Source organism: Pseudophryne corroboree, chromosome 3 (genome assembly GCF_028390025.1).
Source record: "Pseudophryne corroboree isolate aPseCor3 chromosome 3, aPseCor3.hap2, whole genome shotgun sequence".
In the NCBI taxonomy this organism is placed as follows: domain Eukaryota; kingdom Metazoa; phylum Chordata; class Amphibia; order Anura; family Myobatrachidae; genus Pseudophryne; species Pseudophryne corroboree.
The window spans coordinates 113,205,265-113,229,355 of record NC_086446.1 but is presented as its reverse complement, the minus strand read 5'-3'; the positions used below and the strand labels follow the sequence as shown (position 1 = coordinate 113,229,355).

General features: G+C 41.6%; 61 non-coding genes and 38 pseudogenes across 61 annotated transcripts; all 99 read left to right on the top strand.

Moving 5' to 3' along the window:
• Positions 1–37: 37 nt before the first annotated feature.
• LOC134894957 (5S ribosomal RNA) lies at positions 38–156 on the top strand (annotated as a pseudogene).
• A 107-nt stretch (positions 157–263) lies between these two features.
• LOC135063912 (5S ribosomal RNA) lies at positions 264–382 on the top strand. The gene has a single exon (XR_010250232.1). It is a non-coding gene; the product is annotated as a 5S ribosomal RNA (ribosomal RNA).
• A 107-nt stretch (positions 383–489) lies between these two features.
• LOC135059340 (5S ribosomal RNA) lies at positions 490–608 on the top strand. Its single transcript, XR_010245746.1, has one exon. It is a non-coding gene; the product is annotated as a 5S ribosomal RNA (ribosomal RNA).
• Positions 609–715: 107 nt separating this feature from the next.
• On the top strand, positions 716–834 carry LOC134888521 (5S ribosomal RNA; annotated as a pseudogene).
• Positions 835–942: 108 nt separating this feature from the next.
• On the top strand, positions 943–1,061 carry LOC134895008 (5S ribosomal RNA; annotated as a pseudogene).
• A 107-nt stretch (positions 1,062–1,168) lies between these two features.
• Positions 1,169–1,287, top strand: LOC134894984 (5S ribosomal RNA; annotated as a pseudogene).
• A 107-nt stretch (positions 1,288–1,394) lies between these two features.
• On the top strand, positions 1,395–1,513 carry LOC135060215 (5S ribosomal RNA). The gene has a single exon (XR_010246608.1). It is a non-coding gene; the product is annotated as a 5S ribosomal RNA (ribosomal RNA).
• Positions 1,514–1,620: 107 nt separating this feature from the next.
• On the top strand, positions 1,621–1,739 carry LOC134895397 (5S ribosomal RNA; annotated as a pseudogene).
• A 107-nt stretch (positions 1,740–1,846) lies between these two features.
• Positions 1,847–1,965, top strand: LOC135069105 (5S ribosomal RNA). The gene has a single exon (XR_010255295.1). It is a non-coding gene; the product is annotated as a 5S ribosomal RNA (ribosomal RNA).
• Positions 1,966–2,072: 107 nt separating this feature from the next.
• LOC135059338 (5S ribosomal RNA) lies at positions 2,073–2,191 on the top strand. The gene has a single exon (XR_010245744.1). It is a non-coding gene; the product is annotated as a 5S ribosomal RNA (ribosomal RNA).
• A 107-nt stretch (positions 2,192–2,298) lies between these two features.
• LOC134888520 (5S ribosomal RNA) lies at positions 2,299–2,417 on the top strand (annotated as a pseudogene).
• Positions 2,418–2,525: 108 nt separating this feature from the next.
• On the top strand, positions 2,526–2,644 carry LOC134893403 (5S ribosomal RNA; annotated as a pseudogene).
• A 107-nt stretch (positions 2,645–2,751) lies between these two features.
• Positions 2,752–2,870, top strand: LOC134894982 (5S ribosomal RNA; annotated as a pseudogene).
• A 107-nt stretch (positions 2,871–2,977) lies between these two features.
• LOC135060214 (5S ribosomal RNA) lies at positions 2,978–3,096 on the top strand. The gene has a single exon (XR_010246607.1). It is a non-coding gene; the product is annotated as a 5S ribosomal RNA (ribosomal RNA).
• A 107-nt stretch (positions 3,097–3,203) lies between these two features.
• Positions 3,204–3,322, top strand: LOC134895396 (5S ribosomal RNA; annotated as a pseudogene).
• A 107-nt stretch (positions 3,323–3,429) lies between these two features.
• LOC135069104 (5S ribosomal RNA) lies at positions 3,430–3,548 on the top strand. Its single transcript, XR_010255294.1, has one exon. It is a non-coding gene; the product is annotated as a 5S ribosomal RNA (ribosomal RNA).
• A 107-nt stretch (positions 3,549–3,655) lies between these two features.
• LOC134901613 (5S ribosomal RNA) lies at positions 3,656–3,774 on the top strand. The gene has a single exon (XR_010175100.1). It is a non-coding gene; the product is annotated as a 5S ribosomal RNA (ribosomal RNA).
• Positions 3,775–3,881: 107 nt separating this feature from the next.
• LOC134893035 (5S ribosomal RNA) lies at positions 3,882–4,000 on the top strand (annotated as a pseudogene).
• A 107-nt stretch (positions 4,001–4,107) lies between these two features.
• LOC134888144 (5S ribosomal RNA) lies at positions 4,108–4,226 on the top strand (annotated as a pseudogene).
• A 107-nt stretch (positions 4,227–4,333) lies between these two features.
• LOC134891531 (5S ribosomal RNA) lies at positions 4,334–4,452 on the top strand (annotated as a pseudogene).
• A 107-nt stretch (positions 4,453–4,559) lies between these two features.
• Positions 4,560–4,678, top strand: LOC135061424 (5S ribosomal RNA). The gene has a single exon (XR_010247805.1). It is a non-coding gene; the product is annotated as a 5S ribosomal RNA (ribosomal RNA).
• A 107-nt stretch (positions 4,679–4,785) lies between these two features.
• Positions 4,786–4,904, top strand: LOC135060819 (5S ribosomal RNA). Its single transcript, XR_010247213.1, has one exon. It is a non-coding gene; the product is annotated as a 5S ribosomal RNA (ribosomal RNA).
• A 107-nt stretch (positions 4,905–5,011) lies between these two features.
• Positions 5,012–5,130, top strand: LOC134887185 (5S ribosomal RNA; annotated as a pseudogene).
• A 107-nt stretch (positions 5,131–5,237) lies between these two features.
• Positions 5,238–5,356, top strand: LOC135069413 (5S ribosomal RNA). Its single transcript, XR_010255595.1, has one exon. It is a non-coding gene; the product is annotated as a 5S ribosomal RNA (ribosomal RNA).
• Positions 5,357–5,463: 107 nt separating this feature from the next.
• On the top strand, positions 5,464–5,582 carry LOC134886008 (5S ribosomal RNA). The gene has a single exon (XR_010170106.1). It is a non-coding gene; the product is annotated as a 5S ribosomal RNA (ribosomal RNA).
• Positions 5,583–5,689: 107 nt separating this feature from the next.
• LOC135070375 (5S ribosomal RNA) lies at positions 5,690–5,808 on the top strand. The gene has a single exon (XR_010256542.1). It is a non-coding gene; the product is annotated as a 5S ribosomal RNA (ribosomal RNA).
• A 107-nt stretch (positions 5,809–5,915) lies between these two features.
• Positions 5,916–6,033, top strand: LOC134893601 (5S ribosomal RNA; annotated as a pseudogene).
• A 107-nt stretch (positions 6,034–6,140) lies between these two features.
• LOC135070229 (5S ribosomal RNA) lies at positions 6,141–6,259 on the top strand. Its single transcript, XR_010256400.1, has one exon. It is a non-coding gene; the product is annotated as a 5S ribosomal RNA (ribosomal RNA).
• A 107-nt stretch (positions 6,260–6,366) lies between these two features.
• On the top strand, positions 6,367–6,485 carry LOC135063441 (5S ribosomal RNA). Its single transcript, XR_010249773.1, has one exon. It is a non-coding gene; the product is annotated as a 5S ribosomal RNA (ribosomal RNA).
• Positions 6,486–6,592: 107 nt separating this feature from the next.
• On the top strand, positions 6,593–6,711 carry LOC134887311 (5S ribosomal RNA; annotated as a pseudogene).
• A 107-nt stretch (positions 6,712–6,818) lies between these two features.
• On the top strand, positions 6,819–6,937 carry LOC135070374 (5S ribosomal RNA). The gene has a single exon (XR_010256541.1). It is a non-coding gene; the product is annotated as a 5S ribosomal RNA (ribosomal RNA).
• A 107-nt stretch (positions 6,938–7,044) lies between these two features.
• LOC134891087 (5S ribosomal RNA) lies at positions 7,045–7,163 on the top strand (annotated as a pseudogene).
• Positions 7,164–7,270: 107 nt separating this feature from the next.
• LOC135066063 (5S ribosomal RNA) lies at positions 7,271–7,389 on the top strand. The gene has a single exon (XR_010252323.1). It is a non-coding gene; the product is annotated as a 5S ribosomal RNA (ribosomal RNA).
• A 107-nt stretch (positions 7,390–7,496) lies between these two features.
• LOC135067348 (5S ribosomal RNA) lies at positions 7,497–7,615 on the top strand. Its single transcript, XR_010253566.1, has one exon. It is a non-coding gene; the product is annotated as a 5S ribosomal RNA (ribosomal RNA).
• A 107-nt stretch (positions 7,616–7,722) lies between these two features.
• Positions 7,723–7,841, top strand: LOC135064177 (5S ribosomal RNA). Its single transcript, XR_010250489.1, has one exon. It is a non-coding gene; the product is annotated as a 5S ribosomal RNA (ribosomal RNA).
• A 107-nt stretch (positions 7,842–7,948) lies between these two features.
• LOC134892702 (5S ribosomal RNA) lies at positions 7,949–8,067 on the top strand (annotated as a pseudogene).
• A 107-nt stretch (positions 8,068–8,174) lies between these two features.
• Positions 8,175–8,293, top strand: LOC135058563 (5S ribosomal RNA). Its single transcript, XR_010244990.1, has one exon. It is a non-coding gene; the product is annotated as a 5S ribosomal RNA (ribosomal RNA).
• A 107-nt stretch (positions 8,294–8,400) lies between these two features.
• On the top strand, positions 8,401–8,519 carry LOC134901028 (5S ribosomal RNA). The gene has a single exon (XR_010174525.1). It is a non-coding gene; the product is annotated as a 5S ribosomal RNA (ribosomal RNA).
• Positions 8,520–8,626: 107 nt separating this feature from the next.
• On the top strand, positions 8,627–8,745 carry LOC135062921 (5S ribosomal RNA). The gene has a single exon (XR_010249264.1). It is a non-coding gene; the product is annotated as a 5S ribosomal RNA (ribosomal RNA).
• Positions 8,746–8,852: 107 nt separating this feature from the next.
• On the top strand, positions 8,853–8,971 carry LOC135061207 (5S ribosomal RNA). Its single transcript, XR_010247596.1, has one exon. It is a non-coding gene; the product is annotated as a 5S ribosomal RNA (ribosomal RNA).
• A 107-nt stretch (positions 8,972–9,078) lies between these two features.
• On the top strand, positions 9,079–9,197 carry LOC134891779 (5S ribosomal RNA; annotated as a pseudogene).
• Positions 9,198–9,304: 107 nt separating this feature from the next.
• On the top strand, positions 9,305–9,423 carry LOC134892701 (5S ribosomal RNA; annotated as a pseudogene).
• Positions 9,424–9,530: 107 nt separating this feature from the next.
• On the top strand, positions 9,531–9,649 carry LOC134902096 (5S ribosomal RNA). The gene has a single exon (XR_010175571.1). It is a non-coding gene; the product is annotated as a 5S ribosomal RNA (ribosomal RNA).
• A 106-nt stretch (positions 9,650–9,755) lies between these two features.
• LOC135060673 (5S ribosomal RNA) lies at positions 9,756–9,874 on the top strand. The gene has a single exon (XR_010247067.1). It is a non-coding gene; the product is annotated as a 5S ribosomal RNA (ribosomal RNA).
• Positions 9,875–9,981: 107 nt separating this feature from the next.
• Positions 9,982–10,100, top strand: LOC134891778 (5S ribosomal RNA; annotated as a pseudogene).
• A 107-nt stretch (positions 10,101–10,207) lies between these two features.
• On the top strand, positions 10,208–10,326 carry LOC134892700 (5S ribosomal RNA; annotated as a pseudogene).
• Positions 10,327–10,433: 107 nt separating this feature from the next.
• LOC135068786 (5S ribosomal RNA) lies at positions 10,434–10,552 on the top strand. The gene has a single exon (XR_010254978.1). It is a non-coding gene; the product is annotated as a 5S ribosomal RNA (ribosomal RNA).
• A 107-nt stretch (positions 10,553–10,659) lies between these two features.
• LOC134901027 (5S ribosomal RNA) lies at positions 10,660–10,778 on the top strand. The gene has a single exon (XR_010174524.1). It is a non-coding gene; the product is annotated as a 5S ribosomal RNA (ribosomal RNA).
• A 107-nt stretch (positions 10,779–10,885) lies between these two features.
• On the top strand, positions 10,886–11,004 carry LOC134901595 (5S ribosomal RNA). Its single transcript, XR_010175081.1, has one exon. It is a non-coding gene; the product is annotated as a 5S ribosomal RNA (ribosomal RNA).
• Positions 11,005–12,415: 1,411 nt separating this feature from the next.
• On the top strand, positions 12,416–12,534 carry LOC135062124 (5S ribosomal RNA). The gene has a single exon (XR_010248482.1). It is a non-coding gene; the product is annotated as a 5S ribosomal RNA (ribosomal RNA).
• A 107-nt stretch (positions 12,535–12,641) lies between these two features.
• Positions 12,642–12,760, top strand: LOC134884692 (5S ribosomal RNA). Its single transcript, XR_010168829.1, has one exon. It is a non-coding gene; the product is annotated as a 5S ribosomal RNA (ribosomal RNA).
• A 107-nt stretch (positions 12,761–12,867) lies between these two features.
• On the top strand, positions 12,868–12,986 carry LOC135069973 (5S ribosomal RNA). Its single transcript, XR_010256150.1, has one exon. It is a non-coding gene; the product is annotated as a 5S ribosomal RNA (ribosomal RNA).
• A 107-nt stretch (positions 12,987–13,093) lies between these two features.
• On the top strand, positions 13,094–13,213 carry LOC134895275 (5S ribosomal RNA; annotated as a pseudogene).
• A 107-nt stretch (positions 13,214–13,320) lies between these two features.
• Positions 13,321–13,439, top strand: LOC134895072 (5S ribosomal RNA; annotated as a pseudogene).
• Positions 13,440–13,546: 107 nt separating this feature from the next.
• Positions 13,547–13,665, top strand: LOC135058562 (5S ribosomal RNA). Its single transcript, XR_010244989.1, has one exon. It is a non-coding gene; the product is annotated as a 5S ribosomal RNA (ribosomal RNA).
• Positions 13,666–13,772: 107 nt separating this feature from the next.
• LOC135062669 (5S ribosomal RNA) lies at positions 13,773–13,891 on the top strand. Its single transcript, XR_010249016.1, has one exon. It is a non-coding gene; the product is annotated as a 5S ribosomal RNA (ribosomal RNA).
• Positions 13,892–13,998: 107 nt separating this feature from the next.
• Positions 13,999–14,117, top strand: LOC134901309 (5S ribosomal RNA). The gene has a single exon (XR_010174798.1). It is a non-coding gene; the product is annotated as a 5S ribosomal RNA (ribosomal RNA).
• Positions 14,118–14,224: 107 nt separating this feature from the next.
• Positions 14,225–14,343, top strand: LOC135060529 (5S ribosomal RNA). Its single transcript, XR_010246923.1, has one exon. It is a non-coding gene; the product is annotated as a 5S ribosomal RNA (ribosomal RNA).
• A 107-nt stretch (positions 14,344–14,450) lies between these two features.
• On the top strand, positions 14,451–14,569 carry LOC134901026 (5S ribosomal RNA). Its single transcript, XR_010174523.1, has one exon. It is a non-coding gene; the product is annotated as a 5S ribosomal RNA (ribosomal RNA).
• A 107-nt stretch (positions 14,570–14,676) lies between these two features.
• LOC135064220 (5S ribosomal RNA) lies at positions 14,677–14,795 on the top strand. Its single transcript, XR_010250532.1, has one exon. It is a non-coding gene; the product is annotated as a 5S ribosomal RNA (ribosomal RNA).
• Positions 14,796–14,902: 107 nt separating this feature from the next.
• Positions 14,903–15,021, top strand: LOC135062123 (5S ribosomal RNA). Its single transcript, XR_010248481.1, has one exon. It is a non-coding gene; the product is annotated as a 5S ribosomal RNA (ribosomal RNA).
• A 107-nt stretch (positions 15,022–15,128) lies between these two features.
• LOC134887783 (5S ribosomal RNA) lies at positions 15,129–15,247 on the top strand (annotated as a pseudogene).
• A 107-nt stretch (positions 15,248–15,354) lies between these two features.
• On the top strand, positions 15,355–15,473 carry LOC134884798 (5S ribosomal RNA). Its single transcript, XR_010168932.1, has one exon. It is a non-coding gene; the product is annotated as a 5S ribosomal RNA (ribosomal RNA).
• Positions 15,474–15,795: 322 nt separating this feature from the next.
• LOC134886050 (5S ribosomal RNA) lies at positions 15,796–15,914 on the top strand. Its single transcript, XR_010170146.1, has one exon. It is a non-coding gene; the product is annotated as a 5S ribosomal RNA (ribosomal RNA).
• A 107-nt stretch (positions 15,915–16,021) lies between these two features.
• On the top strand, positions 16,022–16,140 carry LOC135064176 (5S ribosomal RNA). Its single transcript, XR_010250488.1, has one exon. It is a non-coding gene; the product is annotated as a 5S ribosomal RNA (ribosomal RNA).
• Positions 16,141–16,247: 107 nt separating this feature from the next.
• Positions 16,248–16,366, top strand: LOC134894749 (5S ribosomal RNA; annotated as a pseudogene).
• Positions 16,367–16,473: 107 nt separating this feature from the next.
• Positions 16,474–16,592, top strand: LOC135066430 (5S ribosomal RNA). Its single transcript, XR_010252678.1, has one exon. It is a non-coding gene; the product is annotated as a 5S ribosomal RNA (ribosomal RNA).
• A 107-nt stretch (positions 16,593–16,699) lies between these two features.
• LOC135070171 (5S ribosomal RNA) lies at positions 16,700–16,818 on the top strand. The gene has a single exon (XR_010256343.1). It is a non-coding gene; the product is annotated as a 5S ribosomal RNA (ribosomal RNA).
• Positions 16,819–16,925: 107 nt separating this feature from the next.
• LOC135068327 (5S ribosomal RNA) lies at positions 16,926–17,044 on the top strand. The gene has a single exon (XR_010254531.1). It is a non-coding gene; the product is annotated as a 5S ribosomal RNA (ribosomal RNA).
• Positions 17,045–17,366: 322 nt separating this feature from the next.
• LOC134886049 (5S ribosomal RNA) lies at positions 17,367–17,485 on the top strand. Its single transcript, XR_010170145.1, has one exon. It is a non-coding gene; the product is annotated as a 5S ribosomal RNA (ribosomal RNA).
• Positions 17,486–17,592: 107 nt separating this feature from the next.
• On the top strand, positions 17,593–17,711 carry LOC135064175 (5S ribosomal RNA). Its single transcript, XR_010250487.1, has one exon. It is a non-coding gene; the product is annotated as a 5S ribosomal RNA (ribosomal RNA).
• A 107-nt stretch (positions 17,712–17,818) lies between these two features.
• On the top strand, positions 17,819–17,937 carry LOC134894027 (5S ribosomal RNA; annotated as a pseudogene).
• A 107-nt stretch (positions 17,938–18,044) lies between these two features.
• On the top strand, positions 18,045–18,163 carry LOC135067241 (5S ribosomal RNA). Its single transcript, XR_010253460.1, has one exon. It is a non-coding gene; the product is annotated as a 5S ribosomal RNA (ribosomal RNA).
• A 107-nt stretch (positions 18,164–18,270) lies between these two features.
• On the top strand, positions 18,271–18,389 carry LOC135060672 (5S ribosomal RNA). Its single transcript, XR_010247066.1, has one exon. It is a non-coding gene; the product is annotated as a 5S ribosomal RNA (ribosomal RNA).
• A 107-nt stretch (positions 18,390–18,496) lies between these two features.
• Positions 18,497–18,615, top strand: LOC134891801 (5S ribosomal RNA; annotated as a pseudogene).
• Positions 18,616–18,722: 107 nt separating this feature from the next.
• LOC134893569 (5S ribosomal RNA) lies at positions 18,723–18,841 on the top strand (annotated as a pseudogene).
• A 107-nt stretch (positions 18,842–18,948) lies between these two features.
• LOC134901308 (5S ribosomal RNA) lies at positions 18,949–19,067 on the top strand. The gene has a single exon (XR_010174797.1). It is a non-coding gene; the product is annotated as a 5S ribosomal RNA (ribosomal RNA).
• A 106-nt stretch (positions 19,068–19,173) lies between these two features.
• On the top strand, positions 19,174–19,292 carry LOC134887995 (5S ribosomal RNA; annotated as a pseudogene).
• Positions 19,293–19,399: 107 nt separating this feature from the next.
• LOC134891777 (5S ribosomal RNA) lies at positions 19,400–19,518 on the top strand (annotated as a pseudogene).
• A 107-nt stretch (positions 19,519–19,625) lies between these two features.
• LOC134894787 (5S ribosomal RNA) lies at positions 19,626–19,744 on the top strand (annotated as a pseudogene).
• Positions 19,745–19,851: 107 nt separating this feature from the next.
• LOC135058561 (5S ribosomal RNA) lies at positions 19,852–19,970 on the top strand. Its single transcript, XR_010244988.1, has one exon. It is a non-coding gene; the product is annotated as a 5S ribosomal RNA (ribosomal RNA).
• A 107-nt stretch (positions 19,971–20,077) lies between these two features.
• LOC134901025 (5S ribosomal RNA) lies at positions 20,078–20,196 on the top strand. Its single transcript, XR_010174522.1, has one exon. It is a non-coding gene; the product is annotated as a 5S ribosomal RNA (ribosomal RNA).
• A 107-nt stretch (positions 20,197–20,303) lies between these two features.
• On the top strand, positions 20,304–20,422 carry LOC134901594 (5S ribosomal RNA). Its single transcript, XR_010175080.1, has one exon. It is a non-coding gene; the product is annotated as a 5S ribosomal RNA (ribosomal RNA).
• Positions 20,423–20,529: 107 nt separating this feature from the next.
• On the top strand, positions 20,530–20,648 carry LOC135062122 (5S ribosomal RNA). Its single transcript, XR_010248480.1, has one exon. It is a non-coding gene; the product is annotated as a 5S ribosomal RNA (ribosomal RNA).
• Positions 20,649–20,755: 107 nt separating this feature from the next.
• On the top strand, positions 20,756–20,874 carry LOC135070124 (5S ribosomal RNA). Its single transcript, XR_010256297.1, has one exon. It is a non-coding gene; the product is annotated as a 5S ribosomal RNA (ribosomal RNA).
• A 107-nt stretch (positions 20,875–20,981) lies between these two features.
• On the top strand, positions 20,982–21,100 carry LOC135065685 (5S ribosomal RNA). The gene has a single exon (XR_010251959.1). It is a non-coding gene; the product is annotated as a 5S ribosomal RNA (ribosomal RNA).
• Positions 21,101–21,207: 107 nt separating this feature from the next.
• LOC134891105 (5S ribosomal RNA) lies at positions 21,208–21,326 on the top strand (annotated as a pseudogene).
• A 107-nt stretch (positions 21,327–21,433) lies between these two features.
• On the top strand, positions 21,434–21,552 carry LOC134892699 (5S ribosomal RNA; annotated as a pseudogene).
• Positions 21,553–21,659: 107 nt separating this feature from the next.
• On the top strand, positions 21,660–21,778 carry LOC135058560 (5S ribosomal RNA). Its single transcript, XR_010244987.1, has one exon. It is a non-coding gene; the product is annotated as a 5S ribosomal RNA (ribosomal RNA).
• Positions 21,779–21,885: 107 nt separating this feature from the next.
• LOC135062668 (5S ribosomal RNA) lies at positions 21,886–22,004 on the top strand. Its single transcript, XR_010249015.1, has one exon. It is a non-coding gene; the product is annotated as a 5S ribosomal RNA (ribosomal RNA).
• A 107-nt stretch (positions 22,005–22,111) lies between these two features.
• Positions 22,112–22,230, top strand: LOC134888064 (5S ribosomal RNA; annotated as a pseudogene).
• Positions 22,231–22,337: 107 nt separating this feature from the next.
• LOC134890591 (5S ribosomal RNA) lies at positions 22,338–22,456 on the top strand (annotated as a pseudogene).
• Positions 22,457–22,563: 107 nt separating this feature from the next.
• Positions 22,564–22,682, top strand: LOC135058531 (5S ribosomal RNA). Its single transcript, XR_010244958.1, has one exon. It is a non-coding gene; the product is annotated as a 5S ribosomal RNA (ribosomal RNA).
• A 107-nt stretch (positions 22,683–22,789) lies between these two features.
• LOC134894956 (5S ribosomal RNA) lies at positions 22,790–22,908 on the top strand (annotated as a pseudogene).
• A 107-nt stretch (positions 22,909–23,015) lies between these two features.
• LOC135063911 (5S ribosomal RNA) lies at positions 23,016–23,134 on the top strand. Its single transcript, XR_010250231.1, has one exon. It is a non-coding gene; the product is annotated as a 5S ribosomal RNA (ribosomal RNA).
• Positions 23,135–23,241: 107 nt separating this feature from the next.
• LOC134893402 (5S ribosomal RNA) lies at positions 23,242–23,360 on the top strand (annotated as a pseudogene).
• Positions 23,361–23,467: 107 nt separating this feature from the next.
• Positions 23,468–23,586, top strand: LOC134896133 (5S ribosomal RNA; annotated as a pseudogene).
• Positions 23,587–23,693: 107 nt separating this feature from the next.
• On the top strand, positions 23,694–23,812 carry LOC135060212 (5S ribosomal RNA). Its single transcript, XR_010246605.1, has one exon. It is a non-coding gene; the product is annotated as a 5S ribosomal RNA (ribosomal RNA).
• Positions 23,813–23,919: 107 nt separating this feature from the next.
• Positions 23,920–24,038, top strand: LOC135059337 (5S ribosomal RNA). The gene has a single exon (XR_010245743.1). It is a non-coding gene; the product is annotated as a 5S ribosomal RNA (ribosomal RNA).
• Positions 24,039–24,091: the final 53 nt, after the last annotated feature.

The following is a 24,091-nucleotide window of genomic DNA, read 5'->3' as shown; positions in this document are numbered from 1 at the left end:
TAGAAGCAGAAAAGTTCTAACAGAAACCACAAAGCTCATTTACAGCCACACCACACTGGATACGCCCAATCTCATCTGATCTTGGAAGCTTAGCAGAGTTGGGCCTGGTTAGCACTTGGATGGGAGACCACCAGGGAATACAAGGTGCTGTAGATATTTTTATACTGCCAACACCGTTCTGTTGATGCATTCCATTTTAAAACGTATTAATTTATGAACCAGTAGTTAGAAGTAGAAAAGATCTAACAGAAACCACAAAACTAATCTACAGCCACACCACACTGGAGACGCCCAATCTCATCTGATCTTGGAAGCTAAGTAGTGTTGGGCCTGGTTAGTACTTGGATGGGAGACCACCTGGGAATACAAGGTGCTGTAGATATTTTTATACTGCCAACACCGTTCTGTTGATGCATTCCATTTTCAAACGTATTCATTTATGAACCAGTAGTTAGAAGTAGAAAAGTTCTAACAGAAACCACAAAGCTCATCTACAGCCACACCATACTGGATACGCCCAATCTCATCTGATCTTGGAAGCTAAGCAGTGTTGGGCCTGGTTAGTACTTGGATGGGAGACCACCTGGGAATACAAGGTGCTGTAGATATTTTTATACTGCCAACACCGTACTGTTGATGCATTCCATTTTCAAATGTATTCATTTATAAACCAGTAGTTAGAAGTAGAAAAGTTCTAACAGAAACCACAAAGCTCGTCTACAGCCACACCACACTGGATACGCCCAATCTCATCTGATCTTGGAAGCTAAGCATTGTTGGGCCTGGTTAGTACTTGAAAGGGAGACCACCTGGGAATACAAGGTGCTGTAGATATTTTTATACTGCCAACACCGTTCTGTTGATGCATTCCATTTTTCAAACGTATTCATTTATGAATCAGTAGTTAGAAGTAGAAAAGTTCTAACAGAAACCACAAAGCTCATCTACAGCCACACCACACTGGATACGCCCAATCTCATCTGATGTTGAAAGCTAAGCAGTGTTGTGCCTGGTTAGTACTTGGATGGGAGACCACCTGGGTATACAAGGTGCTGTAGATATTTTTATACTGCCAACACCGTTCTGTTGATGCATTCCTTTTTAAAACGTATTCATTTATGAACCAGTAGTTAGACGAAGAAAAGTTCTAACAAAAACCACACAGCTCATCTACAGCCACACCAGACTGGATACACCCAAACTCATCTGATCTTGGAAGCTAAGCCGTGTTGGGCCTTGTTAGTACTTGGAGGGGAGACCACCTAGGAATACAATGTGCTGTAGATATTTTTATACTGCCAACACTGTTCTGTTGATGCATTCCTTTTTAAAACGTATTCATTTATGAACCAGTAGTTAGAAGTAGAAAAGTTCTAACAGAAACCACAAAGTTTATCTACAGCCACACCACACTGGAAACGCCCAATCTCATCTGATCTCGGAAGCTAAGCAGTGTTGGGCCTAGTTAGTACTTGGATGGGAGACCACCTGGGAATACAAGGTGCTGTAGATATTTTTATACTGCCAACACCGTTCTGTTGATGCATTCCATTTTAAAACGTATTCATTTATGAACCAGTAGTTAGAAGTAGAAAAGTTCTAACAGAAAACACAAAGCTCATCTACAGCCACACCAGACTGGATACGCCCAACCTCATCTGATCTTGGAAGCTAAGCAGTGTTGGGCCTGGTTAGTATTTGGATAGGAGATCACCTGGGAATACAAGGTGCTGTAGATATTTTTATACTGCCAACACCGTTCTGTTGATGCATTCCATTTTCAAACGTATTCATTTATGAACCAGTAGTTAGAAGTAGAAAAGTTCTAACAGAAACCACAAAGCTCATCTACAGCCACACCACACTGGATACGCCCAATCTCTTCTGATTTTGGAAGCTAAGCAGTGTTGGGCCTGGTTAGTACTTGGATGGGAGACCACCTGGGAATACAAGGTGCTGTAGATATTTTTATACTGCCAACACCGTTCTGTTGATGCATTCCATTTTCAAACGTATTCATTTATGAACCAGTAGTTAGAAGTAGAAAAGTTCTAACAGAAACCACAAAGCTCATCTACAGCCACACCATACTGGATACGCCCAATCTCATCTGATCTTGGAAGCTAAGCAGTGTTGGGCCTGGTTAGTACTTGGATGGGAGACCACCTGGGAATACAAGGTGCTGTAGATATTTTTATACTGCCAACACCGTACTGTTGATGCATTCCATTTTCAAATGTATTCATTTATAAACCAGTAGTTAGAAGTAGAAAAGTTCTAACAGAAACCACAAAGCTCGTCTACAGCCACACCACACTGGATACGCCCAATCTCATCTGATCTTGGAAGCTAAGCATTGTTGGGCCTGGTTAGTACTTGAAAGGGAGACCACCTGGGAATACAAGGTGCTGTAGATATTTTTATACTGCCAACACCGTTCTGTTGATGCATTCCATTTTTCAAACGTATTCATTTATGAACCAGTAGTTAGAAGTAGAAAAGTTCTAACAGAAACCGCAAAGCTCATCTACAGCCACACCACACTGGATACGCCCAATCTCATCTGATGTTGGAAGCTAAGCAGTGTTGTGCCTGGTTAGTACTTGGATGGGAGACCACCTGGGTATACAAGGTGCTGTAGATATTTTTATACTGCCAACACCGTTCTGTTGATGCATTCCTTTTTAAAACGTATTCATTTATGAACCAGTAGTTAGACGAAGAAAAGTTCTAACAAAAACCACACAGCTCATCTACAGCCACACCAGACTGGATACACCCAAACTCATCTGATCTTGGAAGCTAAGCCGTGTTGGGCCTTGTTAGTACTTGGAGGGGAGACCACCTAGGAATACAATGTGCTGTAGATATTTTTATACTGCCAACACTGTTCTGTTGATGCATTCCTTTTTAAAACGTATTCATTTATGAACCAGTAGTTAGAAGTAGAAAAGTTCTAACAGAAACCACCAAGTTTATCTACAGCCACACCACACTGGAAACGCCCAATCTCATCTGATCTCGGAAGCTAAGCAGTGTTGGGCCTAGTTAGTACTTGGATGGGAGACCACCTGGGAATACAAGGTGCTGTAGATATTTTTATACTGCCAACACCGTTCTGTTGATGCATTCCATTTTAAAACGTATTCATTTATGAACCAGTAGTTAGAAGTAGAAAAGTTCTAACAGAAAACACAAAGCTCATCTACAGCCACACCAGACTGGATACGCCCAACCTCATCTGATCTTGGAAGCTAAGCAGTGTTGGGCCTGGTTAGTATTTGGATAGGAGATCACCTGGGAATACAAGGTGCTGTAGATATTTTTATACTGCCAACACCGTTCTGTTGATGCATTCCATTTTCAAACGTATTCATTTATGAACCAGTAGTTAGAAGTAGAAAAGTTCTAACAGAAACCACAAAGCTCATCTACAGCCACACCACACTGGATACGCCCAATCTCTTCTGATTTTGGAAGCTAAGCAGTGTTGGGCCTGGTTAGTACTTGGATGGGAGACCACCTGGGAATACAAGGTGCTGTAGATATTTTTATACTGCCAACACCGTTCTGTTGATGCATTCCATTTTCAAACGTTTTCATTTATGAACCTGTAGTTAGAAGTAGAAAAGTTCTAACAGAAACCACAAAGCTCATCTACAGCCATACCACATTGGATACGCCCAATCTCATCTGATCTTGGAAGCTAAGCAGTGTTGGGCCTGGTTAGTACTTGGATGGGATACCACCTGGGAATACAAGGTGCTGTAGATATTTTTATACTGCCAACACCGTTCTGTTGATGCATTCCATTTTCAAACGTATTCATTTATGAACCAGTAGTTAGAAGTAAAAAAGTTCTAACAGAAACCACAAAGCTCATCTACAGTCACAGCACACTGGATACGCCCAATCTCATCTGATCTTGGAATCTAAGCAGTGTTGGGCCTGGTTAGTAGTTGGATGGGAGACCACCTGGGAATACAAGGTGCTGTAGATATTTTTATACTGCCAACACCGTTCTGTTGATGCATTCCATTTTCAAACGTACTCATTTATGAACCAGTAGTTAGAAGTAGAAAAGTTCTAACAGAAACCACAAAGCTCATCTACAGCCACACCACACTGGATACGCCCAATCTCATCTGATCTTGGAAGCTTAGCAGTGTTGGGCCTGGTTAGTACTTGGATGGGAGACCACCTGGGAATACAAGGTGCTGGAGATATTTTTATACTGCCAACACCGTTCTGTTGATGCATTCCATTTTCAAACGTACTCATTTATGAACCAGTAGTTAGAAGTAGAAAAGTTCTAACAGAAACCACAAAGCTCATCTACAGCCACATCAAACTGGATACGCCCAATCTCATCTGATCTTGGAAGCTTAGCAGTGTTGAACCTGGTTAGTACTTGGATGGGAGACCACCTGGGAATACAAGGTGCTGTAGATATTTTTATACTGCCAACACCGTTCTGTTGATGCATTCCATTTTCAAACGTATTCATTTATGAACCAGTAGTTAGAAGTAGAAAAGATCTAACAGAAACCACAAAGCTCATCTACAGCCACACCACACTGGATACACCCAATCTCATCTGATCTTGGAAGCTAAGCAGTGTTGGGCCTGGTTAGTACTTGGATGGGAGACCACCTGGGAATACAAGGTTCTGTAGATATTTTTATACTGCCAACACCGTTCTGTTGATGCATTCCATTTTCAAACGTATTCATTTATGAACCAGTAGTTAGAAGTAGAAAAGATCTAACAGAAACCCCACAGCTCATCTACAGCCACACCACACTGGATACACCCAATCTCATCTGATCTTAGAAGCTAAGCAGTGTTGGGCCTGGTTAGTACTTGGATGGGAGACCACCTGGGAATACAAGGTGCTGTAGATATTTTTATACTGCCAACAACGTTCTGTTGATGCATTCCATTTTCAAACGTATTCATTTATGAACCAGTAGTTAGAAGTAGAAAAGTTCTAACAGAAACCACAAAGCTCATCTACAGCCACACCACACTGGATATGCCCAATCTCATCTGATCTTGGAAGCTAAGCAGTGTTGGGCCTGGTTAGCACTTAGATGGGAGACCACCTGGGAATACAAGGTGCTGTAGATATTTTTATACTGCCAACACCGTTCTGTTGATGCATTCCATTTTCAAACGTATACATTAATGAACCAGTAGTTAGAAGTAGAAAAGTTCTAACAGAAACCACAAAGGTCATCTACAGCCACACCACACTGGGTACGCCCAATCTCATCTGATATTGGAAGCTAAGCAGTGTTGGGCCTGGTTAGTACTTGGATGGGAGACCACCTGGGAATACAAGGTGCTGTAGATATTTTTATACTGCCAACACCGTTCTGTTGATGCATTCCATTTTCAAACTTATTCATTTATGAACCAGTAGTTAGAAGTAGAAAAGTTCTAACAGAAACCACAAAGCTCATCTACAGCCACTCCACACTGGATACGCCCAATCTCATCAGATCTTGGAAGCTAAGCAGTGTTGGGCCTGGTTCGTACTTGGATGGGAGACTACCTGGGAATACAAGGTGCTGTAGATATTTTTATACTGCCAACACCGTTCTGTTGATGCATTCCATTTTCAAACGTATTCATTTATGAACCAGTAGTTAGAAGTAAAAAAGTTCTAACAGAAACCACAAAGCTCATCTACAGCAACAACACACTGGATGCGCCCAATCTCATCTGATCTTGGAAGCTAAGCAGTGTTGGGCCTGGTTAGTACTTGGATGGGAGACCACCTGGGAATACAAGGTGCTGTAGATATTTTTATACTGCCAACACCGTTCTGTTGATGCATTCCATTTTCAAACTTATTCATTTATGAACCAGTAGTTAGAAGTAGAAAAGTTCTAACAGAAACCACAAAGCTCATCTACACCACTCCACACTGGATACGCCCAATCTCATCAGATCTTGGAAGCTAAGCAGTGTTGGGCCTGGTTCGTACTTGGATGGGAGACCACCTGGGAATACAAGGTGCTGTAGATATTTTTATACTGCCAACACCGTTCTGTTGATGCTTTCCATTTTCAAACCTATTCATTTATGAACCAGTAGTTAGAAGTAGAAAAGTTCTAACAGAAACCACAAAGCTCATCTACATCCAAACCACACTGGATACGCCCAATCTCATCTGATCTTGGAAGCAAAGCAGTGTTGGGCCTGGTTAGTACTTGGATGGGAGACCACCTGGGAATACAAGGTGCTGTAGATATTTTTATACTGCCAACACCGTTCTGTTGATGCATTCCATTTTCAAACGTATTCATTTATGAACCAGTAGTTAGAAGTAGAAAAGTTCTAACAGAAACCTCAAAGCTCGTCTACAGCCACACCACACTGGATACGCCCAATCTCATCTGATCTTGGAAGCTAAGCAGTGTTGGGCCTGGTTTGTACTTGGATGGGAGACCACCTGGGAATACAAGGTGCTGTAGATATTTTTATACTGCCAACACCGTTCTGTTGATGCTTTCCATTTTCAAACCTATTCATTTATGAACCAGTAGTTAGAAGTAGAAAAGTTCTAACAGAAACCACGAAGCTCATCTACAGCCACACCACACTGGATACGCCCAATCTCATCTGATCTTGGAAGCTAAGCAGTGTTGTTCCTGGTTAGTACTTGGATGGGAGACCACCTGGGAATACAAGGTGCTGTAGATATTTTTATACTGCCAACACCGTTCTGTTGATGCATTCCATTTTCAAACGTATTCATTTATGAACCAGTAGTTAGAAGTAAAAAAGTTCTAACAGAAACCACAAAGCTCATCTACAGCAACAACACACTGGATGCGCCCAATCTCATCTGATCTTGGAAGCTAAGCAGTGTTGGGCCTGGTTAGTACTTGGATGGGAGACCACCTGGGAATACAAGGTGCTGTAGATATTTTTATACTGCCAACACCGTTCTGTTGATGCATTCCATTTTCAAACGTATTCATTTATGAACCAGTAGTTAGAAGTAGAAAAGTTCTAACAGAAACCACAAAGCTCATCTACAGTCACACCAGACTGGATATGCCTAATCTCATCTGAACTTGAAAGCTAAGCAGTGTTGGGCCTGGTTAGTACTTGGATGGGAGACCACCTGGGAATACAAGGTGCTGTAGATATTTTTATACTGCCAACACCGTTCTTTTGATGCATTCCATTTTCAAACGTATTCATTTATGAACCAGTAGTTAGAAGTAGAAAAGTTCTAACAGAAACCACAAAGCTCATCTACAGCCACACTACACTGGATACGCCCAATCTCATCTGATCTTGGAAGCTAAGCAGTGTTGGGCCTGGTTAGTACTTGGATGGGAGACCACCTGTGAATACAAGGTGCTGTAGATATTTTTTTACTGCCAACACCGTTCTGTTGATGCATTCCATTTTCAAACTTATTCATTTATGAACCAGTAGTTAGAAGTAGAAAAGTTCTAACAGAAATCACAAAGCTCATCTACAGCCACACCACACTGGATACGCCCAATCTCATCTGATCTTGGAAGCTAAGCAGTGTTGGGCCTGGTTAGTACTTGGATGGGAGACCACCTGGGAATACAAGGTGCTGTAGATATTTTTATACTGCCAACACCGTTCTGTTGATGCATTCCATTTTCAAACGTATTCATTTATGAACCAGTAGTTAGAAGTAAAAAAGTTCTAACAGAAACCACAAAGCTCATCTACAGCCACACCACACTGGATGCGCCGAATCTCATCTGATCTTGGAAGCTAAGCAGTGTTGGGCCTGGTTAGTACTTGGATGGGAGACCACCTGGGAATACAAGGTGCTGTAGATATTTTTATACTGCCAACACCGTTCTGTTGATGCATTCCATTTTCAAACGTATTCATTTATGAACCAGTAGTTAGAAGTAGAAAAGTTCTAACAGAAACCACAAAGCTCATCTACAGTCACACCAGACTGGATATGCCTAATCTCATCTGATCTTGGAAGCTAAGCAGTGTTGGGCCTGGTTAGTACTTGGATGGGAGACCACCTGGGAATAGAAGGTGCTGTAGATATTCTTATACTGCCAACACCGTTCTGTTGATGCATTCCATTTTCAAACGTATTCATTTATGAACCAGTAGTTAGAAGTAAAAAAGTTCTAACAGAAACCACAACGCTCATCTACAGCCACACCACACTGGATACGCCCAATCTCATCTGAACTTGAAAGCTAAGCAGTGTTGGGCCTGGTTAGTACTTGGATGGGAGACCACCTGGGAATACAAGGTGCTGTAGATATTTTTATACTGCCAACACCGTTCTGTTGATGCATTCCATTTTCAAACGTATTCATTTATGAACCAATAGTTAGAAGTAAAAAAGTTCTAACAGAAACCACAAAGCTCATCTACAGCCACACCACACTGGATGCGCCCAATCTCATCTGATCTTGGAAGCTAAGCAGTGTTGGGCCTGGTAAGTACTTGGATGGGAGACCACCTGGGAATACAAGGTGCTGTAGATATTTTTATACTGCCAACACCGTTCTGTTGATGCATTCCATTTTCAAACGTATTCATTTATGAACCAGTAGTTAGAAGTAGAAAAGTTCTAACAGAAACCACAAAGCTCATCTACAGCCACACCACACTGGATACGCCCAATCTCATCTGATCTTGGAAGCTAAGCAGTGTTGGGCCTGGTTAGTACTTGCATGGGAGACCACCTGAGAATACAAGGTGCTGTAGATATTTTTATACTGCCAACACCGTTCTGTTGATGCATTCCATTTTCAAACGTATTCATTTATGAACCAGTAGTTAGAAGTAGAAAAGTTCTAACAGAAACCACAAAGCTCATCTACAGCCACACTACACTGAATACGCCCAATCTCATCTGATCTTGGAAGCTAAGCAGTGTAGGGCCTGGTTAGTACTTGGATGGGAGACCACCTGGGAATACAAGGTGCTGTAGATATTTTTATACTGCCAACACCGCTCTGTTGATGCATTCCATTTTCAAACGTATTCATTTATGAACCAGTAGTTAGTAGTAGAAAAGTTCTAACAGAAACCACAAAGGTCATCTACAGCCACACCACACTGGATACACCCAATCTCATCTGATCTTAAAAGCTCAGCAGTGTTGGGCCTGGTTAGTACTTGGATGGGAGACCACCTAGGAATACAAGGTGCTGTAGATATTTTTATACTGCCAACACCGTTCTGTTGATGCATTCCATTTTCAAACGTATTCATTTATGAACCAGTAGTTAGAAGTAGAAAAGTTCTAACAGAAACCACAAAGCTCATCTACAGTCACACCAGACTGGATATGCCTAATCTCATCTGATCTTGGAAGCTAAGCAGTGTTGGGCCTGGTTAGTACTTGGATGGGAGACCACCTGGGAATAGAAGGTGCTGTAGATATTTTTATACTGCCAACACAGTTCTGTTGATGCATTCCATTTTCAAACGTATTAATTTATGAACCAGTAGTTAGAAGTAGAAAAGTTCTAACAGAAACCACAAAGCTCATCTACAGCCACACCACACTGGATACGCCCAATCTCATCTGATCTTGGAAGCTAAGCAGTGTTGGGCCTGGTTAGTACTTTGATGGGAGACCACCTGAGAATACAAGGTGCTGTAGATATTTTATACTGCCAACACCGTTCTGTTGATGCATTCCATTTTCAAACGTATTCATTTATGAACCAGTAGTTAGAAGTAGAAATGTTCTAACAGAAACCACAAAGCTCATCTACAGCCACACTACACTGAATACGCCCAATCTCATCTGATCTTGGAAGCTAAGCAGTGTTGGGCCTGGTTAGTACTTGGATGGGAGACCACCTGGGAATACAAGGTGCTGTAGATATTTTTATACTGCCAACACCGTTCTGTTGATGCATTCCATTTTCAAACGTATTCATTTATGAACCAGTAGTTAGTAGTAGAAAAGTTCTAACAGAAACCACAAAGGTCATCTACAGCCACACCACACTGGATACACCCAATCTCATCTGATCTTAAAAGCTCAGCAGTGTTGGGCCTGGTTAGTACTTGGATGGGAGACCACCTAGGAATACAAGGTGCTGTAGATATTTTTATACTGCCAACACCGTTCTGTTGATGCATTCCATTTTCAAACGTATTCATTTATGAACCAGTAGTTAGAAGTAGAAAAGTTCTAACAGAAACCACAAAGCTCATCTACAGTCACACCAGACTGGATATGCCTAATCTCATCTGATCTTGGAAGCTAAGCAGTGTTGGGCCTGGTTAGTACTTGGATGGGAGACCACCTGGGAATAGAAGGTGCTGTAGATATTTTTATACTGCCAACACCGTTCTGTTGATGCATTCCATTTTCAAACGTATTCATTTATGAACCAGTAGTTAGAAGTAGAAAAGTTCTAACAGAAACCACAAAGCTCATCTACAGCCACACCACACTGGATACGCCCAATCTCATCTGAACTTAAAAGCTAAGCAGTGTTGGGCCTGGTTAGTACTTGGATGGGAGACCACCTGGGAATACAAGGTGCTGTAGATATTTTTATACTGCCAACACCGTTCTGTTGATGCATTCCATTTTCAAACGTATTCATTTATGAACCAGTAGTTAGAAGTAAAAAAGTTCTAACAGAAACCACAAAGCTCATCTACAGCCACACCACACTGGATGCGCCCAATCTCATCTGATCTTGGAAGCTAAGCAGTGTTGGGCCTGGTAAGTACTTGGATGGGAGACCACCTGGGAATACAAGGTGCTGTAGATATTTTTACACTGCCAACACCGTTCTGTTGATGCATTCCATTTTCCAACGTATTCATTTATGAACCAGTAGTTAGAAGTAGAAAAGTTCTAACAGAAACCACAAAGCTCATCTACAGCCACACTACACTGGATACGCCCAATCTCATCTGATCTTGGAAGTTAAGCAGTGTTGGGCCTGGTTAGTACTTGGATGGGAGACCACCTGGGAATACAAGGTGCTGTAGATATTTTTTTACTGCCAACACCGTTCTGTTGATGCATTCCATTTTCAAACGTATTCATTTATGAACCAGTAGTTAGAAGTAGAAAAGTTCAAACAGAAATCACAAAGCTCATCTAATAATAATAATAATACTTTATTGTCATCAATAGTTCAATGAACAATCAACGAAACTAAAAAGCAAGCATATACAGAGACCATAAGAACAGAACGAAGAGAGCACTCCTAAACCCAAGACATTCCCAATTGTCAATTTATCTCGGTCCTATCTGGTTTAACATGTTTATTGCTTTTGGGAAAAAACTACCCCTTAACCGGTTTGTCCGACAAAGAATAGAACGGTAACGCCTATTAGATGGCAACACAGAAAACATCCCCCCATTTGGATGAGATAGATCTCCCAGAATACTTTTCACCTTAGTGAGGAGCCTTTTTTCATATATATCCTGAATACAGGGCAGGCTGACTCCAATTACTCTACTTGCAGTTTTAACCACTCTCTGAAGGGACTTACGTTCTATAGCAGTACAGTTTCCAAACCATACTATAATTCCGTATGTGAGGACACTCTCTAAAATTGCTGAATAAAAGTTTACTAAAATCTCCTTACGTATCCCTGCCATGCGCATTTTCCTCAATAAAAACAGGCGTTGTTGAGATTTTTTAACAACACATCGTGTATGGATACCCCAAGACAGGTCATTGGAGATGTTAATACCCAGGAATTTAAAGGACTCAACTGTCTCCACAACCTGGTTATTTACGACTAGGGGACAAGAAGGCTGCATGTGAATTTTCCTAAAATCTACAATCATTTCTTTTGTTTTTTTTACATTTAAAATTAAGTGATTAGTTTGACTCCAAGCTTCTAACCTAGCGACCTCAGATCTATATTCTGACTCATCGTCCTTACTTATTAAACCTACGACTGCGATATCATCGGCAAATTTAATAATGTGAACTGACTCCGAATTTGAATGGCAATCATAGGTAAACAGAGAGTACAGCAGGGGACTCAGTACACAACCCTGAGGCACCCCTGTACTGATTACAAGTTCGCTTGACAGGGAATTGTACAATCTAACAGATTGGGGCCTGTTAGTCAAGAAATCCAAGATCCATCTACATACAAAGTTATTCAATCCCAACTCAGATAATTTAAACACTAATGATGTTGGGATTACTGTATTAAATGCCGAACTGTAATCCACGAACAAAATTCTCGCAGAGGAACATGTGGATTCTAGATGGATAGCCACACGATGAATCAAGGTGATAGCAGCGTCATCTGTCGACCTATTTGCTTTATATGCAAATTGAAAAGGATCCAGATTGGCTGGGATACTTTTTTTTATGTGTCCCATAACCAATCTTTCAAAGGCCTTCATTATAAGAGATGTCAGAGCAATTGGTCGGTAATCTACAGCCACACCACACTGGATACGCCCAATCTCATCTGATCTTGGAAGCTAAGCAGTGTTGGGTCTGGTTAGTACTTGGATGGGAGACCACCTGGGAATACAAGGTGCTGTAGATATTTTTATACTGCCAACACCGTTCTGTTGATGCAATCCATTTTCAAACGTATTCATTTATGAACCAGTAGTTAGAAGTAGAAAAGTTCTAACAGAAACCACAAAGCTCATCTACATCCAAACCGCACTGGATATGCCCAATCTCATCTGATCTTGGAAGCTAAGCAGTGTTGGGCCTGGTTAGTACTTTGATGGGAGACCACCTGGGAATACAAGGTGCTGTAGATATTTTTATACTGCCAACACCGTTCTGTTGATGCATTCCATTTTCAAACGTATTCATTTATGAACCAGTAGTTAGAAGTAGAAAAGTTCTAACAGAAACCTCAAAGCTCGTCTACAGCCACACCACACTGGATATGCCCAATCTCATCTGATCTTGGAAGCTAAGCAGTGTTGGGCCTGGTTCGTACTTGGATGGGAGACCACCTGGGAATACAAGGTGCTGTAGATATTTTTATACTGCCAACACCGTTCTGTTGATGCATTCCATTTTCAAACGTTTTCATTTATGAACCAGTAGTTAGAAGTAGAAAAGTTCTAACAGAAACCACAAAGGTCAACTACAGGCACACCACACTGGATACGCCCAATCTCATCTGATCTTGGAAGCTAAAGCAGTGTTGTGCCTTTTTAGTACCTGGATGGGAGACCACCTGGGAATACAAGGTGCTGTAGATATTTTTATACTGCCAACACCGTTCTGTTGATGCATTCCATTTTCAAACCTATTCATTTATGAACCAGTAGTTAGAAGTAGAAAAGTTCTAACAGAAACCACAAAGCTCATCTACAGTCACACCAGACTGGATATGACTAATCTCATCTGATCTTGGAAGCTAAGCAGTGTTGGGCCTGGTTAGTACTTGGATGGGAGACCACCTGGGAATAGAAGGTGCTGTAGATATTTTTATACTGACAACACCGTTCTGTTGATGCATTCCATTTTCAAACGTATTCATTTATGAACCAGTAGTTAGAAGTAAAAAAGTTCTAACAGAAACCACAACGCTCATCTACAGCCACACCACACTGGATACGCCCAATCTCATCTGAACTTGAAAGCTAAGCAGTGTTGGGCCTGGTTAGTACTTGGATGGGAGACCACCTGGGAATACAAGGTGCTGTAGATATTTTTATACTGCCAACACCGTTCTGTTGATGCATTCCATTTTCAAACGTATTCATTTATGAACCAGTAGTTAGAAGTAGAAAAGTTCTAAGAGAAACCACAATGCTCATCTACAGCCACACCACACTGGATACGCCCAATCTCCTCTGATCTTGGAAGCTAAGCAGTGTTGGGCCTGGTTAGTACTTGGATGGGAGACCACCTGGGAATACAAGGTGCTGTAGATATTTTTATACTGCCAACACCGTTCTATTGATGCATTCCATTTTCAAACGTACTCATTTATGAACCAGTAGTTAGAAGTAGAAAAGTTCTAACAGAAAACACAAAGCTCATCTACAGCCACACCACACTGGATACGCCCAATCTCATCTGATCTTGGAAGCTAAGCAGTGTTGGGCCTGGTTAGTACTTGGATGGGAGACCACCTGAGAATACAAGGTGCTGTAGATATTTTTATACTGCCAACACCGTTCTGTTGATGCATTCCATTTTCAAACGTATTCATTTATGAACCAGTAGTTAGAAGTAGAAAAGTTCTAACAGAAACCACAAAGCTCATCTACAGCCACACCACACTGAATACGCCCAATCTCATCTGATCTTGGAAGCTAAGCAGTGTTGGGCCTGGTTAGTACTTGGATGGGAGACCACCTGGGAATACAAGGTGCTGTAGATATTTTTATACTGCCAACACCGTTCTGTTGATGCATTCCATTTTCAAACGTATTCATTTATGAACCAGTAGTTAGAAGTAAAAAAGTTCTAACAGAAACCACAAAGCTCATCTACAGCCACACCACACTGGATGCGCCCAATCTCATCTGATCTTGGAAGCTAAGCAGTGTTGGGCCTGGTAAGTACTTGGATGGGAGACCACCTGGGAATACAAGGTGCTGTAGATATTTTTATACTGCCAACACCGTTCTGTTGATGCATTCCATTTTCAAACGTATTCATTTATGAACCAGTAGTTAGAAGTAGAAAAGTTCTAACAGAAACCACAAAGCTCATCTACAGCCACACTACATTGGATACGCCCAATCTCATCTGATCTTGGAAGCTAAGCAGTGTTGGGCCTGGTTAGTACTTGGATGGGAGACCACCTGGGAATACAAGGTGCTGTAGATATTTTTTTACTGCCAACACCGTTCTGTTGATGCATTCCATTTTCAAACGTATTCATTTATGAACCAGTAGTTAGAAGTAGAAAAGTTCTAACAGAAATCACAAAGCTTATCTACAGCCACACCACACTGGATACGCCCAATCTCATCTGATCTTGGAAGCTAAGCAGTGTTGGGTCTGGTTAGTACTTGGATGGGAGACCACCTGGGAATACAAGGTGCTGTAGATATTTTTATACTGCCAACACCGTTCTGTTGATGCATTCCATTTTCAAACGTATTCATTTATGAACCAGTAGTTAGAAGTAGAAAAGTTCTAACAGAAACCACAAAGCTCATCTACATCCAAACCACACTGGATACGCCCAATCTCATCTAATCTTGGAAGCTAAGCAGTGTTGGGCCTGGTTAGTACTTGGATGGGAGACCACCTGGGAATACAAGGTGCTGTAGATATTTTTATACTGCCAACACCGTTCTGTTGATGCATTCCATTTTCAAACGTATTCATTTATGAACCAGTAGTTAGAAGTAGAAAAGTTCTAACAGAAACCTCAAAGCTCGTCTACAGCCACACCACACTGGATACGCCCAATCTCATCTGATCTTGGAAGCTAAGCAGTGTTGGGCCTGGTTCGTACTTGGAAGGGAGACCACCTGGGAATACAAGGTGCTGTAGATATTTTTATACTGCCAACACCGTTCTGTTGATGCATTCCATTTTCAAACGTTTTCATTTATGAACCAGTAGTTAGAAGTAGAAAAGTTCTAATAGAAACCACAAAGGTCAACTACAGCCACACCACACTGGATACGCCCAATCTCATCTGATCTTGGAAGCTAAGCAGTGTTGTACCTGGATGGGAGACCACCTGGGAATACAAGGTGCTGTAGATATTTTTATACTGCCAACACCTTTCTGTTGATGCATTCCATTTTCAAACCTATTCATTTATGAACCAGTAGTTAGAAGTAGAAAAGTTCTAACAGAAACCACGAAGCTCATCTACAGCCACACCACACTGGATGCGCCCAATCTCATCTGATCTTGGAAGCTAAGCAGTGTTGTTCCTGGTTAGTACTTGGATGGGAGACCACCTGGGAATACAAGGTGCTGTAGATATTTTTATACTGCCAACACCGTTCTGTTGATGCATTCCATTTTCAAACGTATTCATTTATGAACCAGTAGTTAGAAGTAAAAAAGTTCTAACAGAAACCACAAAGCTCATCTACAGCCACACCACACTGGATGCGCCGAATCTCATCTGATCTTGGAAGCTAAGCAGTGTTGGGCCTGGTTAGTACTTGGATGGGAGACCACCTGGGAATACAAGGTGCTGTAGATATTTTTATACTGCCAACACCGTTCTGTTGATGCATTCCATTTTCAAACGTATTCATTTATGAACCAGTAGTTCGAAGTAGAAAAGTTCTAACAGAAACCACAAAGCTCATCTACAGTCACACCAGACTGGATATGCCTAATCTCATCTGATCTTGGATGCTAAGCAGTGTTGGGCCTGGTTAGTACTTGGATGGGAGACCACCTGGGAATAGAAGGTGCTGTAGATATTTTTATACTGCCAACACCGTTCTGTTGATGCATTCCATTTTCAAACGTATTCATTTATGAACCAGTAGTTAGAAGTAAAAAAGTTCTAACAGAAACCACAACGCTCATCTACAGCCACACCACACTGGATACGCCCAATCTCATCTAATCTTGGAAGCTAAGCAGTGTTGGGCCTGGTTAGTACTTGGATGGGAGACCACCTGGGAATACAAGGTGCTGTAGATATTTTTATACTGCCAACACCGTTCTGTTGATGCATTCCATTTTCAAACGTATTCATTTATGAACCAGTAGTTAGAAGTAGAAAAGTTCTAACAGAAACCTCAAAGCTCGTCTACAGCCACACCACACTGGGTACGCCCAATCTCATCTGATCTTGGAAGCTAAGCAGTGTTGGGCCTGGTTCGTACTTGGATGGGAGACCACCTGGGAATACAAGGTGCTGTAGATATTTTTATGCTGCCAACACCGTTCTGTTGATGCATTCCATTTTCAAACGTATTCATTTATGAACCAGTAGTTAGAAGTAGAAAAGTTCTAACAGAAACCTCAAAGCTCGTCTACAGCCACACCACACTGGATACCCCCAATCTCATCTGATCTTGGAAGCTAAGCAGTGTTGGGCCTGGTTCGTACTTGGATGGGAGACCACCTGGGAATACAAGGTGCTGTAGATATTTTTATACTGCCAACACCGTTCTGTTGATGCATTCCATTTTCAAACGTTTTCATTTATGAACCAGTAGTTAGAAGTAGAAAAGTTCTAATAGAAACCACAAAGGTCAACTTCAGCCACACCACACTGGATACGCCCAATCTCATCTGATCTTGGAAGCTAAGCAGTGTTGTACCTGGATGGGAGACCACCTGGGAATACAAGGTGCTGTAGATATTTTTATACTGCCAACACCTTTCTGTTGATGCATTCCATTTTCAAACCTATTCATTTATGAACCAGTAGTTAGAAGTAGAAAAGTTCTAACAGAAACCACGAAGCTCATCTACAGCCACACCACACTGGATGCGCCCAATCTCATCTGATCTTGGAAGCTAAGCAGTGTTGTTCCTGGTTAGTACTTGGATGGGAGACCACCTGGGAATACAAGGTGCTGTAGATATTTTTATACTGCCAACACCGTTCTGTTGATGCATTCCATTTTCAAACGTATTTATTTATGAACCAGTAGTTAGAAGTAAAAAAGTTCTAACAGAAACCACAAAGCTCATCTACAGCCACACCACACTGGATGCGCCGAATCTCATCTGATCTTGGAAGCTAAGCAGTGTTGGGCCTGGTTAGTACTTGGATGGGAGACCACCTGGGAATACAAGGTGCTGTAGATATTTTTATACTGCCAACACCGTTCTGTTGATGCATTCCATTTTCAAACGTATTCATTTATGTACCAGTAGTTAGAAGTAGAAAAGTTCTAACAGAAACCACAAAGCTCATCTACAGTCACACCAGACTGGATATGCCTAATCTCATCTGATCTTGGAAGCTAAGCAGTGTTGGGCTTGGTTAGTACTTGGATGGGAGACCACCTGGGAATAGAAGGTGCTGTAGATATTTTTATACTGCCAACACCGTTCTGTTGATGCATTCCATTTTCAAACGTATTCATTTATGAACCAGTAGTTAGAAGTAAAAAAGTTCTAACAGAAACCACAACGCTCATCTACAGCCACACCACACTGGATACGCCCAATCTCATCTGAACTTGAAAGCTAAGCAGTGTTGGGCCTGGTTAGTACTTGGATGGGAGACCACCTGAGAATAAAAGGTGCTGTAGATATTTTTATACTGCCAACACCGTTCTGTTGATGCATTCCATTTTCAAACGTATTCATTTATGAACCAGTAGTTAGAAGTAGAAAAGTTCTAACAGAAACCACAAAGCTCATCTACAGCCACACTACACTGAATACGCCCAATCTCATCTGATCTTGGAAGCTAAGCAGTGTTGGGCCTGGTTAGTACTTGGATGGGAGACCACCTGGGAATACAAGGTGCTGTAGATATTTTTATACTGCCAACACCGATCTGTTGATGCATTCCATTTTCAAACGTATTCATTTATGAACCAGTAGTTAGTAGTAGAAAAGTTCTAACAGAAACCACAAAGGTCATCTACAGCCACACCACACTGGATACACCAAATCTCATCTGATCTTAAAAGCTCAGCAGTGTTGGGCCTGGTTAGTACTTGGATGGGAGACCACCTAGGAATACAAGGTGCTGTAGATATTTTTATACTGCCAACACCGTTCTGTTGATGCATTCCATTTTCAAACGTATTCATTTATGAACCAGTAGTTAGAAGTAGAAAAGTTCTAACAGAAACCACAAAGCTCATCTACAGTCACACCAGACTGGATATGCCTAATCTCATCTGACCTTGGAAGCTAAGCAGTGTTGGGCCTGGTTAGTACTTGGATGGGAGACCACCTGGGAATAGAAGGTGCTGTAGATATTTTTATACTGCCAACACCGTTCTGTTGATGCATTCCATTTTCAAACGTATTAATTTATGAACCAGTAGTTAGAAGTAGAAAAGTTCTAACAGAAACCACAAAGCTCATCTACAGCCACACCACACTGGATACGCCCAATCTCATCTGATCTTGGAAGCTAAGCAGTGTTGGGCCTGGTTAGTACTTGGATGGGAGACCACCTGAGAATACAAGGTGCTGTAGATATTTTATACTGCCAACACCGTTCTGTTGATGCATTCCATTTTCAAACGTATTCATTTATGAACCAGTAGTTAGAAGTAGAAACGTTCTAACAGAAACCACAAAGCTCATCTACAGCCACACTACAATGAATACGCCCAATCTCATCTGATCTTGGAAGCTAAGCAGTGTTGGGCCTGGTTAGTACTTGGATGGGAGACCACCTGGGAATAGAAGGTGCTGTAGATATTTTTATACTGCCAACACCGTTCTGTTGATGCATTCCATTTTCAAACGTATTCATTTATGAACCAGTAGTTAGTAGTAGAAAAGTTCTAACAGAAACCACAAAGGTCATCTACAGCCACACCACACTGGATACACCCAATCTCATCTGATCTTAAAAGCTCAGCAGTGTTGGGCCTGGTTAGTACTTGGATGGGAGACCACCTAGGAATACAAGGTGCTGTAGATATTTTTATACTGCCAACACCGTTCTGTTGATGCATTCCATTTTCAAACGTATTCATTTATGAACCAGTAGTTAGAAGTAGAAAAGTTCTAACAGAAACCACAAAGCTCATCTACAGTCACACCAGACTGGATATGCCTAATCTCATCTGATTTTGGAAGCTAAGCAGTGTTGGGCCTGGTTAGTACTTGGATGGGAGACCACCTGGGAATAGAAGGTGCTGTAGATATTTTTATACTGCCAACACCGTTCTGTTGATGCATTCCATTTTCAAACGTATTCATTTATGAACCAGTAGTTAGAAGTAGAAAAGTTCTAACAGAAACCACAACGCTCATCTACAGCCACACCACACTGGATACGCCCAATCTCATCTGAACTTGAAAGCTAAGCAGTGTTGGGCCTGGTTAGTACTTGGATGGGAGACCACCTGGGAATACAAGGTGCTGTAGATATTTTTATACTGCCAACACCGTTCTGTTGATGCATTCCATTTTCAAACGTATTCATTTATGAACCAGTAGTTAGAAGTAAAAAAGTTCTAACAGAAACCACAAAGCTCATCTACAGCCACACCACACTGGATGCGCCCAATCTCATCTGATCTTGGAAGCTAAGCAGTGTTGGGCCTGGTAAGTACTTGGATGGGAGACCACCTGGGAATACAAGGTGCTGTAGATATTTTTATACTGCCAACACCGTTCTGTTGATGCATTCCATTTTCAAACGTATTCATTTATGAACCAGTAGTTAGAAGTAGAAAAGTTCTAACAGAAACCACAAAGCTCATCTACAGCCACACTACACTGGATACGCCCAATCTCATCTGATCTTGGAAGTTAAGCAGTGTTGGGCCTGGTTAGTACTTGGATGGGAGACCACCTGGGAATACAAGGTGCTGTAGATATTTTTTTACTGCCAACACCGTTCTGTTGATGCATTCCATTTTCAAACGTATTCATTTATGAACCAGTAGTTAGAAGTAGAAAAGTTCAAACAGAAATCACAAAGCTCATCTACAGCCACACCACACTGGATACGCCCAATCTCATCTGATCTTGGAAGCTAAGCAGTGTTGGGTCTGGTTAGTACTTGGATGGGAGACCACCTGGGAATACAAGGTGCTGTAGATATTTTTATACTGCCAACACCGTTCTGTTGATGCATTCCATTTTCAAACGTATTCATTTATGAACCAGTAGTTAGAAGTAGAAAAGTTCTAACAGAAACCACAAAGCTCATCTACATCCAAACCGCACTGGATATGCCCAATCTCATCTGATCTTGGAAGCTAAGCAGTGTTGGGCCTGGTTAGTACTTGGATGGGAGACCACCTGGGAATACAAGGTGCTGTAGATATTTTTATACTGCCAACACCGTTCTGTTGATGCATTCCATTTTCAAACGTATTCATTTATGAACCAGTAGTTAGAAGTAGAAAAGTTCTAACAGAAACCTCAATGCTCGTCTACAGCCACACCACACTGGATACGCCCAATCTCATCTGATCTTGGAAGCTAAGCAGTGTTGGGCCTGGTTCGTACTTGGATGGGAGACCACCTGGGAATACAAGGTGCTGTAGATATTTTTATACTGCCAACACCGTTCTGTTGATGCATTCCATTTTCAAACGTTTTCATTTATGAACCAGTAGTTAGAAGTAGAAAAGTTCTAACAGAAACCACAAAGGTCAACTACAGGCACACCACACTGGATACGCCCAATCTCATCTGATCTTGGAAGCTAAGCAGTGTTGTGCCTTTTTAGTACCTGGATGGGAGACCACCTGGGAATACAAGGTGCTGTAGATATTTTTATACTGCCAACACCGTTCTGTTGATGCATTCCATTTTCAAACCTATTCATTTATGAACCAGTAGTTAGAAGTAGAAAAGTTCTAACAGAAACCACAAAGCTCATCTACAGTCACACCAGACTGGATATGCCTAATCTCATCTGATCTTGGAAGCTAAGCAGTGTTGGGCCTGGTTAGTACTTGGATGGGAGACCACCTGGGAATAGAAGGTGCTGTAGATATTTTTATACTGACAACACCGTTCTGTTGATGCATTCCATTTTCAAACGTATTCATTTATGAACCAGTAGTTAGAAGTAAAAAAGTTCTAACAGAAACCACAACGCTCATCTACAGCCACACCACACTGGATACGCCCAATCTCATCTGAACTTGAAAGCTAAGCAGTGTTGGGCCTGGTTAGTACTTGGATGGGAGACCACCTGGGAATACAAGGTGCTGTAGATATTTTTATACTGCCAACACCGTTCTGTTGATGCATTCCATTTTCAAACGTATTCATTTATGAACCAGTAGTTAGAAGTAGAAAAGTTCTAAGAGAAACCACAATGCTCATCTACAGCCACACCACACTGGATACGCCCAATCTCCTCTGATCTTGGAAGCTAAGCAGTGTTGGGCCTGGTTAGTACTTGGATGGGAGACCACCTGGGAATACAAGGTGCTGTAGATATTTTTATACTGCCAACACCGTTCTATTGATGCATTCCATTTTCAAACGTACTCATTTATGAACCAGTAGTTAGAAGTAGAAAAGTTCTAACAGAAACCACAAAGCTCATCTACAGCCACACTACACTGGATACGCCCAATATCATCTGATCTTGGAAGCTAAGCAGTGTTGGGCCTGGTTAGTACTTGGATGGGAGACCACCTGAGAATACAAGGTGCTGTAGATATTTTTATACTGCCAACACCGTTCTGTTGATGCATTCCATTTTCAAACGTATTCATTTATGAACCAGTAGTTAGAAGTAGAAAAGTTCTAACAGAAACCACAAAGCTCATCTACAGCCACACCACACTGAATATGCACAATCTCATCTGATCTTGGAAGCTAAGCAGTGTTGGGCCTGGTTAGTACTTGGATGGGAGACCACCTGGGATTACAAGGTGCTGTAGATATTTTTATACTGCCAACACCGTTCTGTTGATGCATTCCATTTTCAAACGTATTCATTTATGAACCAGTAGTTAGTAGTAGAAAAGTTCTAACAGAAACCACAAAGGTCATCTACAGCCACACCACACTGGATACACCCAATCTCATCTGATTTTGGAAGCTAAGCAGTGTTGGGCCTGGTTAGTACTTGGATGGGAGACCACCTGGGAATACAAGGTGCTGTAGATATTTTTATACTGCCAACACCGTTCTGTTGATGCATTCCATTTTCAAACGTATTCATTTATGAACCAGTAGTTAGAAGTAGAAAAGTTCTAACAGAAACCACAAAGCTCATTTACAGCCACACCACACTGGATACGCCCAATCTCATCTGATCTTGGAAGCTTAGCAGAGTTGGGCCTGGTTAGCACTTGGATGGGAGACCACCAGGGAATACAAGGTGCTGTAGATATTTTTATACTGCCAACACCGTTCTGTTGATGCATTCCATTTTAAAACGTATTCATTTATGAACCAGTAGTTAGAAGTAGAAAAGATCTAACAGAAACCACAAAACTAATCTACAGCCACACCACACTGGAGACGCCCAATCTCATCTGATCTTGGAAGCTAAGTAGTGTTGGGCCTGGTTAGTACTTGGATGGGAGACCACCTGGGAATACAAGGTGCTGTAGATATTTTTATACTGCCAACACCGTTCTGTTGATGCATTCCATTTTCAAACGTATTCATTTATGAACCAGTAGTTAGAAGTAGAAAAGTTCTAACAGAAACCACAAAGCTCATCTACAGCCACACCACACTGGATACGCCCAATCTCATCTGATGTTGGAAGCTAAGCAGTGTTGTGCCTGGTTAGTACTTGGATGGGAGACCACCTGGGTATACAAGGTGCTGTAGATATTTTTATACTGCCAACACCGTTCTGTTGATGCATTCCTTTTTAAAACGTATTCATTTATGAACCAGTAGTTAGACGAAGAAAAGTTCTAACAAAAACCACACAGCTCATCTACAGCCACACCAGACTGGATACACCCAAACTCATCTGATCTTGGAAGCTAAGCCGTGTTGGGCCTGGTTAGTACTTGGAGGGGAGACCACCTAGGAATACAATGTGCTGTAGATATTTTTATACTGCCAACACTGTTCTGTTGATGCATTCCTTTTTAAAACGTATTCATTTATGAACCAGTAGTTAGAAGTAGAAAAGTTCTAACAGAAACCACAAAGTTTATCTACAGCCACACCACACTGGAAACGCCCAATCTCATCTGATCTCGGAAGCTAAGCAGTGTTGGGCCTAGTTAGTACTTGGATGGGAGACCACCTGGGAATACAAGGTGCTGTAGATATTTTTATACTGCCAACACCGTTCTGTTGATGCAATCCATTTTCAAACGTATTAATTTATGAACCAGTAGTTAGAAGTAGAAAAGTTCTAACAGAAACCACAAAGCTCATCTACAGCCACACCATACTGGATACGCCCAATCTCATCTGATCTTGGAAGCTAAGCAGTGTTGGGCCTGGTTAGTACTTGGATGGGAGACCACCTGGGAATACAAGGTGCTGTAGATATTTTTATACTGCCAACACCGTTCTGTTGATGCATTCCATTTTAAAACGTATTC